This window comes from Aquarana catesbeiana, linkage group LG08 (assembly GCF_042186555.1).
Source record: "Aquarana catesbeiana isolate 2022-GZ linkage group LG08, ASM4218655v1, whole genome shotgun sequence".
NCBI lineage: Eukaryota > Metazoa > Chordata > Amphibia > Anura > Ranidae > Aquarana > Aquarana catesbeiana.
In genome coordinates this window covers 102571923-102587977 of record NC_133331.1, presented here as the reverse complement: position 1 = coordinate 102587977, position 16055 = coordinate 102571923, and positions in this window count along the sequence as shown.

Sequence of the window (16055 nt, the reverse complement as noted above, 5' to 3'; positions counted from 1 at the left end):
CAATTGAAGGAGCAGCCAGCTCTGAGCACATAGTCTTCACCACTGCAGCCCTGATTGACAAGATTCCAGCCCTGCCTTGGTCCAATCAGATGCCGGTGACGTCACTTCCTGTTCCACGGTTCATGATGGTCAGTGTGGAGCTTCCTGATTCCTTGCTCCAGGAAAAACACTGTGATCCATTCCAGCCAGCTGCCTAATCCTTTCCAGCTATCCGGAACAGTGGTGGAACCCGCAGAGCCATGTTGAATGCCAGGACTGCACTTTACTTTGAGCATGCATCTTCTATCATCTTGTAAGTGTTTTTAATCTTATCCTATTAAAGTCATCATTTTAGTACTACACTTAGGTCGGCGCCTCCCCCTCCCTGTTTTTTCCTTACATGCCCTCAACATGGGAAGGGTGCTTTGGGGTCCCCCCCAAAGCACCTGGTCCCCATGTTGAAGGGGACAAGAGCCTCTTCCCGACAACCCTGGCCGGTGGTTGTCGAGGTCTGTGGGCAGGGGGCTTATCAGAATCTGGAAGCCCCCTTTTACAAGGGGGCCCCCTGATCCTGGCCCCCCCTATGTGAGTGAGTATAGGGTACATCGTACCCCCTACGCATTCACCAAAAAAGCAGTGTAATGTGAAAAAAAGACAATAGCCAGTTTTTGACAAGTCCTTTATTAAAAATGTCTTCTTCCCCCGTTTCATCCTCCGGTCTACCTCCAGCTTCTCCTTCCCTGCTTCTTCCTCTGGTTTTCTCCTTTTTCCTCCGTTCCACCTCTGGCTTCTCCTTCCCCGCTTCTTCTTCTGGTCTTCTCCTTCTTCCTTCGGTCTTCCTCCAGCTTCTTTTTCCCCTGCTTCTTCTTTCTCCTCCGACGCAACTCATGCCACCGACCCGCTGAAGATCCAAAAATTACACCCTCCTCTGATGCTGTGGGCCACCGATCTGTCCAGTTCCATGGCGTACATGTCATATATAACTATGGGGCGGCATCATCCAGAGACTCCCCTCCTTGTGACATCACAGACCAATCATGCCCCGGGATGTGAAGTCACAAGGGGCAGGGTCTCTGAATGGCATTATCCACCCCATTGAATCATTGGAGAAGGTTTGTTCTTTTTAATCTTAAAGTGGATGTAAACCCAAATTTTTTTTTATATCATACTGTAGAGTATAAGATTTCCTATCTTTTGAGCCCAGTCTTGCCACACAGAGTTAATCCATCTCTGAGCAATCCTCTTTTATTGTTCAGTGAGAAAAATTTGACAAACTGAGAAAAACTTTGTCAAATACTCCCCCTTGCTGTGAGTGACAGGTGATTTACATCTCATGCACTAGCCTAAGACACGGGCATTATTTTTTAGTTCCCACCCCTACTCCTTTCTTCAGCAGCTCTGCAAGGATTGGCTGTTCCACAATTCATTTGGTTACTTTCCTGTCTTTTCACTGGATGTTAGAGATCATAGCAGAAGTTCAGCAGAAGTTCAGTGTTAGAAATACACAGGAGAAAATGCATATTGACAAGCGGAGTGTAGAGGTGGGCGGGGAGTCTACTGACATCACGACTCCACCCACCGAACTCCAGACAACAGACCCACCCACAGAATATGCAGTTTTTCGGGTCTAATAACAGACAGAGGGGAGACATTTGACAGGTAAGGATACATGCAGGAGGCATGTATATCCTTATAGATAACCCCTATGACAGTAGTTTAGAAAGGATGACATTGGGTTTACATCAACTTTAAGCGAGTCGGTGGTGGGAGCGGAAGCAGAGGAAGAAGAAGGAGAAGACCTGCGGACGAAGAAGCGAGGGAAGAAGACGCCAGAGGAAGACCTGGGGAAGAAGGAGAAGACCAGAGGAAGAAGCAGGGAAGGAGAAGCAAGAGGAGGAAGCGGGAAAGGAGAAGCCAGAGGTGGACCGGAGGAAGAAGGTGGAAGAAGCGGGGGAAGAAGAAAACATTTTTAGTGAAGGACTTGTCAAAAACTGGCTATTGTCTTTTGTCACATTACACTTCTTTTTTGGTGAATGGGTAGCGGTACGATGTACCCCATACTCATTCACATGGGGGGGGTGCTATCTGGGGGCCCCCTTCATAAAGGGGGCTTCCAGATTCCGATAAGCCCCCCACCCGCAGACCCCAACAACCAATGGCCAGGGTTGTCGGGAAGAGGCTATTGTTTCACTTTAAGCATTATTAACCACTTCAATACCAGGCACTTAGACACCTTCCTGCCCAGACCAATTTTCAGCTTTCAGCGCTGTCGCAGTTTGAATGACAATTGCGCGGTCATGCTACACTGTGCCCAAACTAAATTTTTATCATTTTGTTCCCACAAATAGACCTTTCTTTTGGTGGTATTTTATCACCTCTGCGGTTTTTATTTTTTGCTAAACAAATAAAAAAAGACGGAAAATTTTGAAAAAAATAAGTTTTGCTTTTGTTTCTGTTAAAAAAAATTGTAAATAAGTAAGTTTTCTCTTTCACTGATGGGCATTGATAAGGCGGCACTGACAGGCACTGATACGGCGGCACCGATGAGGTGGCACCAATGAGCGAGCACTGACGGGCACTGACGATGGGCACTGATATGTGGCACTGATGGGCACTGGTAGGCGGCACTGATGGGTGGCACTCATATGCAGCACTGATGGGCATTGATAGGCGGCACTGATGGGCACTACTGGGTGGCATTGGGTGGAACTGATGGGCACTGATAGGCGACACTGATGGGCAATGAAAGGCGGGACTGCTGGGCACTGATAGGGTGGCGCTGATAGGCGGCACTGATAGGCGGCACTGATGGGCACTGATAGGCGGCACTGCTGGGCATTGATGGGCACTGATACATGGCACTGATGGGCACTGATACGCGGCACTGATATGAGGCACTGATGGGCATCCCTGGTGGCACTGGCAGTGGAAGGCATTGAAGTGGGCACTGACTGGCAGCTGCCTGGGCACAGATTGGCAGCTGCCTGGGCACACAATGGCATTTCCCTGGTGGTCTAGGGGCATACCTAGTCGTCCAGTGTGGATCGCTTCCCTGGTGGTCCTGGGTGGCTTCCCTGGTGGTCCTGGGTAGGATCCGAGGGGGGGCTGTGCTGATAAAGAATCAGCACAGACCCCCCCTGTCAGGAGAGCAGCTGATCGGCTCTCCTCTACTCGCGTCTGTCAGACGCGAGTGAGGAAAAGCCGATCACCGGCTCTTTCTATTTACATCGTGATCAGCCGTGATTGGACACGGCTGATCACGTGGTAAAGAGTCTCCGTCGGAGACTCTTTACCTAGATCGGTGTTGCAGGGTGTCAGACTGACACCCTGCAACAACGATCGCCGCGATGCGCACCCCCGGGGGCGCGCAGCGGCTCGATATTCCTGATCACGTCATATGACGTCCGATCAGGAATATCAAACCACTTTGTCGCCGTCATTCTGTAATAGGGCGGGCGGCAAGTGGTTAAAATCACTGTTCCTGAAAAAAACTATTGTTTTAAAAACGTTTTTTTGCATTGATACATGTTCCCCAGAGCAGGACTCGGGTCCCCATACACGTTTTATGGCAAATAACTTGCAAACAAGCCTGCAATGAGGACTTTGGATTTTGTGGGTTTGAGCCCCCATGACTTCAACTATTCCCGCATATGCCGATTTGACAGGCATGTTCGCCAGCAATAGCGCAATTTTCCATTTGCATGTCCTCCCAGTTGAAGTCTTAATTGGGTGCTATTTTCATGTGCTCTGGGATCACATATTGGAGCTATAGTAAATGACCCCCACTGTGACCAGAGCAATACAGTGTTACAATAGTAACATTGTACTACCCTGGGGAAGTGATCAGGATTTATTGTTTTTTTTTACACATTATAATTGCTTATACGAGTGAATTACACTGGTAAAGACAACCATTTTTACTGAGTGAAATTAATTCATTCAGTGCATTTTGTTCTGATTAGCTGCGATTGGCCCTGTTTGTACCACGTGATCATTCACACTGTGACTAATCACAGCTAGCAACACAATTGTACACAATGAATGGCATGAATCAAGACATTAATTGTCTACAATTGTCATGTGATCTGCTGTGATTGGTCATAGCGATCACATGGTACCTGCACACGTGGCACAGTTGGTGACAGATCATGCCACAGCATGGCCCGTAGGGTGCGTGTGAGGCATGTTCTGGGAGAATGTCATATGACGTCCACCCGGAATGTCGAATGTACCGCCCAGCCCTCATTTGACAATAGCCTGGGGAGGAAGTGGTTAAAACATGTAAGAAAGTGCCCATTTACTCTCTATGCTCATATGCAGGCAAAGGCCCTTTTAACTTCTTTTTCACCCAACTCCTTAAGTTGCTGGACACAACCAGGAAATGTAAGTGTCTCTGCTTCCTTCTCTCAGCAGCTAAGAAAGGTCACACCTGTTTATTGTGGAATGACCAATACAAAGCTCTCTTTGCTGGACTTTCATCCTAGGTCCACACCCTTTTTTAATTCGTTTTCTGTTTTGCAAAATGCACTACAGTCCATTTAACATGGTTTCCTATGGTACACCTTCACATTTATGCGTTTTTCAGCCGGTGCGTTTTTTGCCACAGCAGATTGCGCTTTGCGTGTATTAGACTTAAATGGAGAAACACAGATGTTGCGTTTTTTAATGTGTTATGCATTTTGTGTTTTGTGTTTTTTTCCCTATAAAAACACTTTATATAGCTAGTTACTAAGGAGTGGGCCGGGAATCCAGCCGCCGCATCCTTAAAAAACGATGAGTCATCAGCTGTCAGCGAAATTCCCCACTGGCAGTTGAATTTAAAAAAAAGAACCGCTGGCTAAAAAATTTGAGAAGGAAATGGCGTGGGGGTCCCCCCAAGCCATACCAGACCCTTATCTGAGCATGCAGCCGTACAGGTCAGGAAAGAGAGGGGACGAGTGAGCATCCCCTCCCGAACCATACCAGGCCACATACCCTCAACATGGGGGGGTGCTTTGGGGCAGGGGGGACAAGATCCTCTTCCCCACAACCCTGGGCTGTGGTTGAGGGGGTTTGCAGATGTGGGGGCTCATTAGAATCTGGAAGCCCCTTTGATAAGGGGGTCCCCAAGTCCTGCTCCCCCCATGTGAATGAGTAGGGATACATTGTACCCCTACTCATTCACCAAAAAAAGTGTCACATAGAGAAAAAAACACAGACAGTTTTTGACAATTCCTTTATTAAAAATCCAAAAATAATACCGGAGCTCTTTTTTTTTTCTTTTTTCTTTTCGAGTTCGGTGGTCCAGTGGGCGGCGTGATTGATGATGGATCAGGGGACATTATTATGGGATTTTATGGGGGGGCAGAACCTGGGGACCCCCTTGTTGAAGGGGGCTTCCAGATTCTGATAAGCTCATATCTGCAGACCCCCACAACTACAGCCCAGGGTTGTGGGGAAGAGGATCTTGTCCCCATCAACATGGGGATAAGGTGCTTTAGGGTGGGTGGCAGAGCTCCCTCGCCCCAAATCACCCCCCCATCTTGAGGCATGTGACCTGGTATGGTTCAGGAAAGGGGCTCTCACTTGTCCCCTTCCTTTCATGATTTGTCAGGCTGCATGCTCGAATAAGGATCTGGTGTGGATTTGGAGGTACCCCAAGCTGGCAATTGCTTTTTTTACATTCAGCTGTCAGCGGTGAACCCTGCTGACAGCTGATGACTCATCAGTTGTTAAGGACGGACGTGACGGCTGGCTTCCCGGCCCGCTCCTTAGCAACCAGCTATATACAGTGTTTTTAAAGTGGAGAAAAAAACAAAACGCAAAGTGCAAATTGCATGAAAAATGCATGCAAAAACGCATAAAAACCGCGGGTTTAAAAACACATAGCGCCCCGCAAAATGTGCTGAAAAACGCATCAACTGCAACCACATAGATGTAAACCTAGACTCAGTGAACACTTGTGTAGCACTAACTCTCGATGGAGCTGCTGATTTAAAGTGGGCTGTTACCTTCACTCTCGATACGTCTGTTTCACCGGCACCGGGTCTAGGGTCCCGTTGAGTTTACCTCTGGACGATATAAGCACCAAACACTTGAGTATATTTTCCAATGCTTTAATGAACAAGTAATAAAGGAAGTAGCAGGAAAGAGGCAGAAGGAAAGTTGCAGGGAAGCTCAAATACTTTTCCTTAGTATTCTTTAGAACATTCTTTGGAATTTAACACTTGTAGTTGAATGCACTCCCCTTGTAGGATTCAATCTGTGCCCGCCTGGATAGGCCTCTCTCACTTGCCTAGCAGCCAGTACGCAGCACAAACAAAAGTCTCTGCCACAGACTTGTTTGGAATGAAACCCGTACGATCCTCTGCCACAGGATGTATTGGTTTGCGATGAATGTCAGACACAGTACTTGAACCTTTAAGCCAACCCGGCAGTACTATACAGTAAGATTATTTCAGGATACGTCCTCCAACCGAGTCACCAGACCCCTCTCCAGACCAGCACCACGCATGATCCTTCCATGACGGGTCCTCCCCTGGGATCTCCTCGGTTGTTCAGCTTCTTCACTCAGGATAGACAGCTCAGGACCATTCCTTTGCTGCTGTGGTAGGCCCCAGACAGGCTTCTGGGCCCACACACACGCCGCAGCAACGTGGGCCTCCGGAACGGAGGACCACGAGGTGGTACTCTTAACGCATACCTGTCGGCCAGGAGGGCCAGCAGGTGGCTGAAAACGAACCCCTAAACATGGCGTCTGTCCCATAAATACCCTCTCCCAGAATGCAACTCGGAGGACCACCTCCACCGAGTTGTCTCCGGGACAGAGGAGCACTCATATGCTTCAACACGTTGCCTTTCCAACACCAGCCCATGGTGACAACGACACCCACCGGCACAGTGTGGAACTACATGCAACTCAGCCAAGCTTGAACAGAGGCAAATCTAACAAGTAACCAACAAGATTTACCTATCAGCGGTAGATTAAAAATCTACCAGCGCTACACTTGTAAAAAGTCTGCAACCCTCGGACATAGTGCCAAGACCACACTAAAGTCTTTTGGAGCCAAATCTTGTCATTGTTTTTTACTGTCAGAATTCAAGGTCAGATTGCAAGTTTTTGGTAATAATAGGGCAATGGTTTGCTGGGCACTGCCACGGGGGACATTTACCAATGCAAAATAAATAAATATAAAATAATACAGTTCAGCAGGTAGATGGTATTTTAATAAGACAACCTAAAAAATATACCTTTCCTTTAAATAACATATTTGTAGCAAACATGGATCAGCCAGCCAGGAAGCAGCCATTTGTGACAGGAGTGCAGTGGTAGAGAATCATTGTGGCCTGTGTCATCAAGTTTGTGTTGGGAGGGTCATTGGGTATCGCTCATCATGACTGATAATGAATCTACATTGCTGTACGATATGACTGACCTTGGATATACATGTGGGACTTTTTTTCCATAAAAAAAAACAACTTTTATTTGGTGTCTGTGTGTTTATTTGCTTTGTCATTTTTCTTTGTGAATAATTAACATAGGGTACTATATATCTCTTACTTATTCACATAGGGAGGTGGATTTTCTAAAGAGGGAATTCAGATTGTGATAAGTCCCTCCCTCACTGATACCCACATCCACCTGGTCAGAGATATAAAGATGAGGTCTTTGTCCCCCAGATTGCCCACTGACACCAATGATGGAGCACTATTCCTCCCACTGACACCAATGATGGGTCACTATTCCTCCTACTGACCGCAGGCCCTATGTAATTTTTTATGCTCCCACTGACTACCAAGCCTGAGGCATTGTTTACTTCCATTGACGTGGGGCATTTTCTATTTTCCCTGGCCATAGTCTGGCCCCCCTATGGTCTGAAGGACAGTAAAATGGCCCTTTGTTTAGAATGCAGTCTGGGCAACTAGGAAATAAGGATCAGCAAGCGTGTAGCCCTCCCCTTCTAAAACATACTAGGCCACATGCTCTGCAGAAGCTCAAACTTATTCTACATAGAGGTCTGGTATGGATTTGTATGGTGGATGGCAAGCAAAAAAACAAAAAATAGCATGAAATCTCCATAAAAACCTTACTAGACCCTTATCCAGACATGCAGCCTGGTTGGCAAGGAAAAGAAGAGCCCCTCCCCCAGCGCCATACCAGGCCACATGCCCGCAATATTGGTAGGGTGCCTGTCCTTTGTCCCCATCAACAAAGACCTCATCCCCACATCCCTGGATGTAGGAGTCTGTAGGGAGTAGACTTATCAGAATCTAGAAATCCCTTTCAGAATAAGGAGGCACACAGATATCCAACCCTCCCCCCTACATGAATGAGCCCTCTCACTAGTTCATGCGGTGCAGCTGTGAGCTCTCACTGTAGAATGGGGCCCCCTCAGTCTCTTCACAGAATACATCTGGTGATCATCCACAGAAACCTGGTTGGGGATCAGCAGATTCTAACAAACCTCCTTTACCTTTGACAAGTCCTTAAAGAAAAAAGAAAAAAATCCTCAAAAAATATTCGACTCATCAATAAAAAAAAATAAATGCACAAGATGGATACTGATGGTACACAACATAAACAAATAACAGCTCTCCAAGCTGTCATTAGCTGTCATTATCAAGAGGCTGGGATAGTGGTGACATCATTGGCAGGGCCGGATTAACATAGGGGCTATTGGAGCTGCAGCTCCAGGCCTCTTACCTTAAGATAGGCCCATTTTTAAAAAAATCACAAAAAAAAATGATTGACTTCGAGGGTCGTGGCTCGTGACCAGGGTCCACATAGAGCCCAAATTTGGGGGATAGGTAGCTGAAGGTCCACCTCACTACTGATCAAAATTTGGGTCTCCTATCACCTATGGTCCTGGAGATACGGGGCTCCTTGCGCAGCCTGTCAGAAGCTACATACAGAGCAGTCAGTTTAAATACAAGCTGGCACACTCTGCAGCAGACTGATATGATGAGCTCACAGTGCCTCTCCTCACAGACAGCTTGGAGCCTGCAGAGTTTGACAGACACCACTGCCTGTCAAACTCTCCTATTGATTTCAATGGGGCCACTCTGGAACTGCAAGCCAAACCCGCTCACAGTAGCAGCATATTCCAACAATGTAAAACTACCATTCAGCAATGTAAAAAAAAAAAAGGAGGTGGCATAAACGCCTGTCAGCTGCTGCTATACCACTCGTTGAAAAGCAATTCACCACAGATCACTTTTAAGAGGGCAGTAAGCATTACCGCAAATGTGAAAGAAACGTGAAACACATCATCCATTTCATACTCCCCATCAACCAGGTCACTCCCCAGCCACTTCCCATGTTAGCCACCTCCCTTCAACTTATATCACAGGTGACCATTTCCCAACCTGCAGATGACAGACCCTACTCCAAAAGATATCACTCCCAGTTACTCCCCCCCCTGCTGATTGATATCCTTCCATGACCACCTCCCACCCCCCTGCTGACAGACCTCCCTCCCCAGCCTGTCCCCACACACACCCTCTTACCTGCTGACCTGTGGATGGGGGAATCACTCCCGCAGTGTTATTGTGTGGGGAGCCTTCCCTACTCATACAATACAATGATCAGTGTTGCTAACTATAGCTGGCAGCACTGATTGTTTTGGGAAAAACCTGATAGGCTGGTTGTACTCAAGTCGATTAATAGATTGACTTGTGTACAACCAGCTAGCCCATACATAGATCGACTATGGCTGGTCTCTGCTTAATTGGCTTCATTTCAATTCATGTATGGCCCGCTTAACCACTACGCAGTCCCTAAACATCCTTCCACAAACCTTTACAATTTCCCTTCCCAGATTCCTACATCCTCTTCACCTGTACATAGTGCCCACTGTCATACCCTCCACACTCCTCTCCCATACATACTGCCCACTGTCATACCCTCCACACTCCTCTCCTGTACATACTGCCCTTTGTCCTACCCTCCACACTTCTCACCTGTACATACTGCCCACTGTCATATCCTCCACACTTTTCTCCTGTACATACTGCCCACTGTCTTACCCTCCACACTCCTCTCCTGTACATACTGCCCATTGTCATACCCTCCACACTCCTCTCCTGTACATACTGCCCATTGTCATATCCTCCACACTTTTCTCCTGTACATACTGCCCACTATCTTACCCTCCACACTTGTCTCCTGTACATACTGCCCACTGTCTTACCCTCCACACTCGTCTCCTGTACATACTGCTCAGTATCATACCGTCCACAATCCTCTCCTGTACATACCGCCCACTGTGATACCCTCCACACTTCTCTCCTGTACATACTGCCCACTGTCATACCCTCCACACTCATCTCCTGTACATACTGCCAACTATCTTTCTCTCCACACTCTTCTCCTGTACATACTGCCCTCATAATACCTTCCACACTCCTCTCCTGTACATAGTGCCCACTGCTATACCCTCCACATTCCTCTCCCTCACCTGCACATACTTCCCACTTTTATACCATCCATACTCCTCCTCTATGCCTCTTACCCACAAAAACTGTTTTTTAAAATTATATTGAATATCCTCAATTTTACCAGCTCTAAAATGGGCACACTTTTGTTATGTCAACTAAAGGAAATCTTCACAGTCCTCATATTTGTTCTGCCCATTAGGGATGAGCTTCGAGTTCGAGTCGAACCCATGTTTGACTCGAACATCGCCTGTTCGACTGTTCGTCGAATTGCGATCGTTATGGGAAGTTTGCGATAAATTCGACAGGCGCGTCATGGTCCATAATTCACTGCGACATCGCAGTGCATTGCTGGCTGATGATTGGCCAAGCATGCACTATGACCCGCATGCTTAGCCAATCACAGCACCGTCTGTACAGAGAGCCGTAAATGCCCCACATTATATAAGGTCGCCTACGTGGCGGCCTTGTGAAGTGTGTTGCTGTGGAGGAGAGAGATAGACAGAGAGACAGTATCATTTGATTTAAGTTAGATAGAGTAGGCAGGCGAGTCAGTTAGCTGCACTTACAGTGTATTGTGTATATATATATATATATATATATATATATATATATATATATATATATATATATATACATCCTAGGTATTGTGTGTGTGTATATACATATATATATATATATATATACACTGTTAGCTAGATCCGTTCCTGTTATTCTCTTCCTAATATACTGACAGGCAGGCAGGTGTTTTTACAGTATTTAAAGTATTTACAGTTAGTGTACTGTGTCCTTTGCACAGTGTGCACCTAAAGCTACCTGAAGAAAAATTGCTGGTGTTCTTCTGATCCTATTAGTACCACAGGCAGGCAGCTGCAGTATTTACAGATAGTGTACTGTGTCCCCTGCACAGTGTGCACCTAAAGCTACCTGAAGACAATTGCTGGTGTTCTTCTGATCCTATTAGTATCACAGGCAGGCAGCTGCAGTATTTACAGTTAGTGTACTGTGTCCTCTGCACAGTGTGCACCTAAAGCTACCTGAAGACAATTGCTGGTGTTCTGATCCTATTAATACCACAGGCAGGCAGCTGCAGTATTTACAGTTAGTGTACTTTGTCCTCTGCACAGTGCGCATCTAAAGCTACCTGAAGAAAATTGCTGGTGTTCTGATCCTATTAATACCACAGGCAGGCAGTTGCAGTATTTACAGTTAGTGTACTGTGTCCTCTGCACAGTGTGCACCTAAAGCTACCCGAAGACAATTGCTAGTGTCCTGATCCTATTAATACCACAGGCAGGCAGCTGCAGTATTTACAGTTAGTGTACTGTGTCCTCTGCACAGTGTGCACCTAAAGCTAACTGAAGACATTTGCTGGTGTTCTTCTGATCCTATTAGTACCACAGGCCGACAGCTGCAGTATTTACAGTTAGTGTACTGTGTCCTCTGCACAGTGTGCACCTAAAGCTCCCTGAAGACAATTGCTGGTGTTCTTCTGATCCTATTAATACCACAGGCAGGCAGCTGCAGTATTTACAGTTAGTGTACTGTGTCCTCTGCACAGTGTGCACCTAAAGCTACCTGAAGACAATTGCTGGTGTTCTTCTGATCCTATTAATACCACAGGCAGGCAGCTGCAGTATTTACAATTAGTGTACTGTGTCCTCTGCACAGTGTGCACCTAAAGCTACCTGAAGACAATTGCTGGTGTTCTTCTGATCCTATTAATGCCACAGGCAGGCAGCTGCAGTATTTACAGTTCGTGTACTGTGTCCTCTGCACAGTGTGTACCTAAAGCTACCTGAAGACAATTGCTGGTGTTCTTCTGATTCTATTAATACCACAGGCAGGCAGCTGCAGTATTTACAGTTAGTGTACTGTGTCCTCTGCACAGTGTGCACCTAAAGCTACCTGAAGACAATTGCTGGTGTTCTGATCCTATTAATACCACAGGCAGGCAGCTGCAGTATTTACAGTTAGTGTACTGTGTCCTCTGTACAGTGTGCACCTATAGCTACCTGAAGACAATTGCTGGTGTTCTTCTGATCCTATTAATACCACAGGCAGGCAGCTGCAGTATTTACAGTTAGTGTACTGTATCTTCTGTACAGTGTGCACCTAAAGCTACCTGAAGACAATTGCTGGTGTTCTTCTGATCCTATTAATACCACAGGCAGCCAGCTGCAGTATTTACAGTTAGTGTACTGTGTCCTCTGCACAGTGTGCACCTAAAGCTACCTGAAGACAATTGCTGGTGTTCTGATCCTATTAATACCACAGGCAGGCAGCTGCAGTATTTACAGTTAGTGTACTTTGTCCTCTGCACAGTGCGCATCTAAAGCTACCTGAAGAAAATTGCTGGTGTTCTGATCCTATTAATACCACAGGCAGGCAGTTGCAGTATTTACAGTTAGTGTACTGTGTCCTCTGCACAGTGTGCACCTAAAGCTACCTGAAGTCAATTGCTAGTGTCCTGATCCTATTAATACCACAGGCAGGCAGCTGCAGTATTTACAGTTAGTGTACTGTGTCCTCTGCACAGTGTGCACCTAAAGCTACCTGAAGACATTTGCTGGTGTTCTTCTGATCCTAGTAGTACCACAGGCAGACAGCTGCAGTATTTACAGTTAGTGTACTGTGTCCTCTGCACAGTGTGCACCTAAAGCTCCCTGAAGACAATTGCTGGTGTTCTTCTGATCCTATTAATACCACAGACAGGCAGCTGCAGTATTTACAGTTAGTGTACTGTGTCCTCTGCACAGTGTGCACCTAAAGCTACCTGAAGACAATCGCTAGTGTCCTGATCCTATTAATACCACAGGCAGGCAGCTGCAGTATTTACAGTTAGTGTACTGTGTCCTCTGCACAGTGTGCACCTAAAGCTACCTGAAGACATTTGCTGGTGTTCTTCTGATCCTATTAGTACCACAGGCAGACAACTGCAGTATTTACAGTTAGTGTACTGTGTCCTCTGCACAGTGTGCACCTAAAGCTCCCTGAAGACAATTGCTGGTGTTCTTCTGATCCTATTAATACCACAGGCAGACAGCTGCAGTATTTACAGTTAGTGTACTGTGTCCTCTGCACAGTGTGCACCTAAAGCTCCCTGAAGACAATTGCTGGTGTTCTTCTGATACTATTAATACCACAGGCAGGCAGCTGCAGTATTTACAGTTAGTGTACTGTGTCCTCTGCACAGTGTGCACCTAAAGCTACCTGAAGACAATTGCTGGTGTTCTTCTGATCCTTTTAATACCACAGGCAGGCAGCTGCAGTATTTACAGTTAGTGTACTGTGTCCTCTGCACAGTGTGCACCTAAAGCTACCTGAAGACAACTGCTGGTGTTCTTCTGATCCTATTAATGCCACAGGCAGGCAGCTGCAGTATTTACAGTTAGTGTACTGTGTCCTCTGCACAGTGTGTACCTAAAGCTACCTGAAGACAATTGCTGGTGTTCTTCTGATTCTATTAATACCACAGGCAGGCAGCTGAAGTATTTACAGTTAGTGTACTGTGTCCTCTGCACAGTGTGCACCTAAAGCTACCTGAAGACAATTGCTGGTGTTCTGATCCTATTAATACCACAGGCAGGCAGCTGCAGTATTTACAGTTAGTGTACTGTGTCCTCTGCACAGTGTGCACCTATAGCTACCTGAAGACAATTGCTGGTGTTCTTCTGATCCTATTAATACCACAGGCAGGCAGCTGCAGTATTTACAGTTAGTGTACTGTGTCCTCTGTACAGTGTGCACCTAAATCCACCTGAAGACAATTGCTGGTGTTCTTCTGATCCTATTAATACCACAGGCAGGCAGCTGCAGTATTTACAGTTAGTGTACTGTGTCCTCTGCACAGTGTGTACCTAAAGCTACCTGAAGACAAATGCTGGTGTTCTTCTGATTCTATTAATACCACAGGCAGGCAGCTGCAGTATTTACAGTTAGTGTACTGTGTCCTCTGCACAGTGTGCACCTAAAGCTACCTGAAGACAATTGCTGGTGTTCTGATCCTATTAATACCACAGGCAGGCAGCTGCAGTATTTACAGTTAGTGTACTGTGTCCTCTGCACAGTGTGCACCTAAATCTACCTAAAGACATTTGCTGGTGCTTTTCTGATCCTATTAGTACCACAGGCAGGCAGCTGCAGTATTTACAGTTAGTGTACCATGTCCTCTGCACAGTGTGCACCTAAAGCTACCTGAAGAAAATTGCTGGTGTTCTGATCCTATTAATACCACAGGCAGGCAGCTGCAGTATTTACAGTTAGTGTACTGTGTCCACTGCACAGTGTGCACCTAAAGCTACCTGAAGACAATTGCTGGTGTTCTTCTGATCCTATTAGTACCACAGGCAGGCAGCTGCAGTATTTACAGTTAGTGTACTGTGTCCTCTGCACAGTGTGCACCTAAAGCTCCATGAAGACAATTGCTGGTGTTCTTCTGATCCTATTAATACCATAGGCAGGCAGCTGCAGTATTTACAGTTAGTGAACTGTCCTCTGCACAGTGTGCACCTAAAGGTGCCTGAAGACAATTGCTGGTGTTCTGATCCTATTAATACCACAGACAGGCAGCTGCAGTATTTACAGTTAGTGTACTGTGTCCTCTGCACAGTGTGCACCTAAAGCTCCCTGAAGACAATTGCTGGTGTTCTTCTGATCCTATTAATACCACAGGTAGGCAGCTGCAGTATTTACAGTTAGTGTACTGTGTCCTCTGCACAGTGTGCACCTAAAGCTACTTGAAGAAAATTGCTGGTGTTCTGATCCTATTAATACCACATGTAGGCAGCTGCAGTATTTACAGTTAGTATACTGTGTCATCTGCACAGTGTGCACCTAAAGCTACCTGAAGACAATTGCTGGTGTTCTTCTGATCCTATTAATACCACAGGCAGGCAGCTGCAGTATTTACAGTTAGTGTACTGTGTCTTCTGCACAGTGTGCACCTAAAGCTACCTGAAGACAATTGCTGGTGTTCTTCTGATCCTATTAATACCACAGGCAGGCAGCTGCAGTATTTATAGTTAGTGTACTGTGTTCTCTGCACAGTGTGCACCTAAAGCTACCTGAAGACAATTGCTGGTGTTCTGATCCTATTAATACCACAGGCAGACAGCTGCAGTATTTACAGTTAGTGTACTGTGTCCTCTGCACAGTGTGCACCTAAAGCTGCCGAAGACAATTGCTGGTGTTCTGATCCTATTAATACCACAGGCAGGCAGCTACAGTATTTACAATTAGTGTACTGTGTCCTCTGCACTGTGTGCACCTAAAGCTACCTGAAGACAATTGCTGGTGTTCTCCTGATCCTATTAGTACCACAGGCAGGCAGCTGCAGTATTTACAGTTAGTGTACTGTGTCCACTGCACAGTGTGCACCTAAAGCTACCTGAAGACAATTGCTGGTGTTCTTCTGATCTTATTAATACCACAGGCAGACAGCTGCAGTATTTACAGTTAGTGTACTGTGTCCTCTGCACAGTGTGCATCTAAAGCTACCTGAAGAAAATTGCTGGTGTTCTGATCCTATTAATACCACAGGCAGGCAGTTGCAGTATTTACAGTTAGTGTACTGTGTCCTCTGCACAGTGTGCACCTAAAGCTACCTGAAGACAATTGCTGGTGTTCTGATCCTATTAATACCACAGGCAGGCAGTTGCAGT